Source organism: Pinus tabuliformis, chromosome 5_2, assembly GCF_031772625.1.
Source record: "Pinus tabuliformis cultivar Carrire ecotype Pingquan chromosome 5_2, CPIR1, whole genome shotgun sequence".
Classification (NCBI taxonomy): Eukaryota; Viridiplantae; Streptophyta; class Pinopsida; order Pinales; family Pinaceae; genus Pinus; species Pinus tabuliformis.
The window spans coordinates 793,482,074-793,487,270 of NC_142306.1; the positions used below are offsets into that span (position 1 = coordinate 793,482,074).

The 5,197-nt window shown below is 35.4% G+C and overlaps 1 pseudogene; it reads left to right on the plus strand.

The window, feature by feature from the left end:
* Window positions 1-696: 696 nt before the first annotated feature.
* Window positions 697-2,065, plus strand: LOC149161692 (RING-H2 finger protein ATL2 pseudogene; annotated as a pseudogene).
* Window positions 2,066-5,197: the final 3,132 nt, after the last annotated feature.

Here is a 5,197-nt window from a genome sequence, read left to right on the forward strand (position 1 = left end):
AGGACAACTATCTCTCGATGTTATCCGTGAACGCAGGGTTACTCATCACTTTTATTCAAGGAAAATCACGCCAGCTCGAATAACCCGTTGGTGGTCCGTATGAGGGCAGACTTTCACTCTTGTGGAATGTCTTTGGATCTTGGGCCATTAACCTGTTTCCTTACATAACGAACCCTTATCCACACAGAGGTAATTTTAAAACATGCTCCACATAAATAAATGATATGTTATCTTTAATAATCTGCACATTTAACTAGTAAACCAAAAATATGTTAAATATTTATCATTCCATTTATTAATACAAAACAAACTAACATTGCAGCATTTTTATCCTAATCCTCTTAGGAGGTGTGCATATGTAAGCAAAGGCCTTACAAGTAAGTAAGTGAAGAATGAAATGGAAGCAGCATTGCAACCTTTATAGTAATCCTCAACGCCCAATTAGGAAGCCCTCCTACGTGCAATCGGTAACCTGAGAATTTACAGGTAACAAGTGAACAATGAAATGGATGTGAAAATTTGTTTAATTAATGTCATAAAACTATTACATTAGGTTATAGGTAGTGACGTGTCCCTTTAATCTAAATTCAACGAGAGTTGAATGCGACACACCCGAGTTGTAAAACATGGTGATGGGCCATCTAGTAGCGTCCCTAATAATTTGTGAAACATTTCATCAAACAGAAGGATGTAAAATTGGTTTCAGTCGACCACATGATTTGGTTTCATCAAACAGAAGGATGTAAAATTGGTTTCAGTCGAGAGGATGACTTGGTTTGGGAAGAAGGATGTAAAATTGGTTTCAGTGAAGCGTATGATTTGGATTAGGAATTTGTATGGCAAAAGATTCGATGATCTGAGTGGTGACCAGGCCGACATCGTCAATTCCTTGCATACTGCTTGGCGTTTCTCGGATTCTGAAAATCGAGTGTGCTGAAATAAACAGTCGGGCCGGGGCTCTTTACCGTTACTCGGGTCCATTTTTCGATTAATAGGAGGTACTGCTCATTGGGAGAACTTGCAGGCTCCAGTATCATGTACACAGTATGTGAGGAAGCATTATCCGGATGTATTTCTAGTAATTGGGTGGGCTAAGGCCGAGGATTGCTACCCTCACTCAGACCAGTAGAATTTGAAAAAGATCTCCCGTCGTTCCAATTACAGGCGGAAGGGTCGAATTTGAGGATTCGGCAATGAGCTCAAACGATCCTTTTCATCTTCCCCCTAACGTTTATGGCAAATCTAGACATGTCGTCAAAGGCAGAATCGTGATCTCGGCCGCAATATTTCTTCTTTTTCTTGCTTGGTTCGTCTTCTTGCTGCACGCTTATGCCAGATGGTTCAGGAGGCATCCTGCTAGTTTTACCCTAAGGATAACGGCTTCTAGGCGTCGTCGGTTTAATTTTATAGGCGAAGAACCAGCGACGCTGCGGAACGTGGGGTTGGAATCTGCGGTGATAGAGACTCTCCCAATGTTTCTATATAAACCGCAGAATTTCATAGATGGGCTGGAGTGCGCCGTATGCCTGTGCGAGTTGGAGGAGAATGAGAAAGGCCGGCTTTTGCCCAATTGCGGGCATAGTTTTCATGTTGAGTGTATTGACATGTGGTTTCTTTCGCATTCCACTTGTCCCCTCTGCAGAATCGGGGCCCAGCCAGAACAGCTAGTTTTAGAATCGGCTAGATTGCCGCAGATTTCGGTTACAATCTCAGGGCCAATCCCTTCAGAAATCCATGATTCTGGAAGCTCTGTACACTGCAGAAGACAGTAAATAGGAAATCCAGAAGCAGATGAATGATGAAGGAACCTTGGGTGGAAGAAGAAAATTAATAATATCTCAGATTGGCTTTGAAATACCGAAGAATCCTTAGGGCTTCCCTCGTTCGGCGAAGTCCATAAGCCTTCTTAGCTAAATGATTTGCTGTCGTCTTCGTCATTTCCCATTAATCGTGTTCAATCGCCTATGATAATGTTGAGCACAGAGAGGAATGTTTTGCCAGCCAATCATCCAGGTTCTGAAATTCTCAATGGCAAATATAGTGGTCCTTCTCAGGACCAGTACTGTTTGGCAACCATATTTTAAAACATAGGGATATATACTGATACGTTACCTATATTACATGGTTATGAAAAGTTTGGTCCAAATTGAGGTGTATCGTTCTGTGCATTCCATAGCCGGACAAAGTGTATCATATAAAGATTACATAAAGTACTTAATACTATCTTGGTTTTTATTTGATTTTCTTTTGGATTGATATCAAACTTGCAGATTCATCAGGATCATGGAATTGTTATTAGTTAGCTCAATTTTTATAATTAATGTGAATCTATATGATGTTGTTATATTATCAGAATTCAAGTAGGAAAAGAAACGTGAAAATCAAATTAGAAAAGCACCCTGATTGGTTTTAAAATAAGAGTGTAAGAAATTGTCAATTTTTTTTGAACAAATCTGTGTTTATAAATGTGACTCCATGCAAGTTTAAGGGTTTGTTAGATTTCCTTTTTCTTTTTTATGGGGAAGTTATATATTAGCTAGTCCAAGTCAAAATTGTAGTATTTATTTTTTTCTATCTTTTTTTTTATCATTTAGAAAGTTGTGATTATCAAATAACACTATCATTTAGAAAGTTGTGATTATCAAATAACACTAGTATACTAGTTTAAATAAAAAAAATGCCTACAAATTTAGTCAATCATGAAAATCTATTATTTGTCTGCTGTGATGTATGCCATCTATCATCTATCTCTATAACCACTAAACTGTGGTTTACCTTTTCTAATTCCCTCTTCTTCACTTTCCTTTGTTATTCTTCCTCATTTTTCATGGTCAATTTTTTCATTTTTTTCTTTCAAAAACAAATGGTTCTATCTCATAATTACTAGATTCTAACATTCTTTTTAATTTTTATCATTTTAATAATTTTATATTAATTTCAATTCTTATATATTAATTTTCTCATCACCTATTTTAACCTTATCTTATACATCATCTTAGTTCAAACCTTATCTTATACATCATGTTAGTTCAAATTATATCTTAATAATAATTTGATTTGATTATTTATTTGTTATATTTTTGCTTATCTTAACCCATAAAAATTATGAAAAGCTGTCAGCTCTGAGTGTACGAGATTCCTGCATAATAGTTTTTAAATGAGAATAAGAGATTGTTTTTGTGCAAACACCTCAGTTCAATGTGAAATTTATGGGTGGATGACTTTTGAATTTGAATAATTAATTTTTTATTTATTTATTTAAAATATATTTTAAAATTATATTACAATATAAAAGACAATTCAATTAATAGATAATATTTAAAACTAACAACATTTATTATTGTATAAGTATATTTTTTTAATACATTACATAAGGTTAGATGAAACGTCATGATTCAAAATTATAAGTTATTGAAAAAATTATAATTTAAAAAAATAAAATATATATTTCCAGACGAAACAAAATTATTATTATTATTTTAATTTAAAAATATATATCAGCCAACACTCCAACGCTTATAATTAGCCTAACGTAAATTTAAATTTATACTGATAGTATTTAGTATTTCTGTGTATCCAATTTTTTTGAAAACCATGAATCCGCTAGAAACTACGCGCTGACCCTTCATCTGGTAGGGTACATGTGATCTAGTTCACAGAACTAAAGTTTCTCTGTCACTCTGGTCATGTGGGATGCTTCCACCTGGCGAAACTTCATCTTTTCGACGTTAGCCTCTGAAAGATTCTACAATCACCGTAGACAGTCGTTCTTATGAGATATGTTACCATACAATTTCTAAATATGGGGATTATTATGAAATATGTTACCATACAATTTCTATAAATATCTAAATATGGCTATTTCATATATCAATTTAATGCCTAATTTAATCTTAACTTTAAAATTAAGTAATAATAATAATAAAAATTGAAATTCCCATTTGCTACTTAGGTAAGTGCAAGTCATTTACAATGTGTGGCTTAGGATTATAAAATAACATGCATATTACTATTAAGATTTTTCCGACCATAATTCTATTCCATGAAATAACATGCATATTACTATTAGGATTTTTTTTCATCGCTAGGTTGTTGCATAATTAACTTGTAACTGCTTGGTTGAATGAAGACTTCCAATGTCGCTTATCTATCAGGGTACGATTTACCATTCGCATGACTTTTGCATGGAAAAGAATGGAAAGCAGCCGCCTCAAAAAGCAGGCACCTACCCTCAGGAAACAACGCTTTAAATTATTCCGAACACATACATTCAACAAATAATGGCAGCTTTTGTTATGTGACTCAACTCCGTGGGAATCGATCTCTCTGCGGAAAATAAATAAACAATGTTCGACTCACCAAACATCGAAAACTCGAGTGCTGTTCATATCTTAATTATTTCAGCCCAACAAATGAAAAAAATATGCAGGTAATTATCCATAAGGAAGGAGGTGAGTGTCTGAGTCGGAATAAGGAAGGAGGTGAGTATCTGAGTCGGAATTTGAGATAGTATTTTGGGAAATCTCGTCAAAAAATTTGTGGCCAATTTTTATTTTTTGTAAGTGTAGGTAGTATTTTTCTTTTCTATTTAAAATAACCAAAGAGACCAGATACATAGTATTGGTGGTCTCAACTTGCCCCGGAGGGAAACCAGGTCTGTTGGCCACCTTAGTTTACTGTATGCATTCCAAAAACAAAATTTAACAAGTCTTTCCATCCTGGCTATGTGCACTATACAACTGAAACTACTTAGTAAGCTACTAACATGCATGAAACCGTAAAAGAAAAAGATTCACTGAAACACTTAAGAAACCCGAAAGGATCATTCCTTTCTGATACAGTGTTCAAGTCCATATCCATGGGAATATCCACTAGTTCTGCCTGCCTTGGAGTTTTATGAGCCATCCAAGACTGCTGCTGATGCATTTCCTCCAGCTTGTTATTTTGCCTGGTCATGATAAAATTTTCATTTCTTTTTGCAGGTTTGGCACACCATTTGCAATTTCAGCCATTTCCTTCGCCACCTGCTCCAGGGCTTTTGCCAGAAGGCATTTTAACACCCAGTAGATATGAAGAGTCTGCCTATACAACATCAACCTTCCTCGCGTATTCCCCGGATCACTGATCACTTCAGCCCACCCTTCTGTCTCGGAGTCAGACTGTTCCTCCATCACACTGGTCTCCATATCTTGAATAA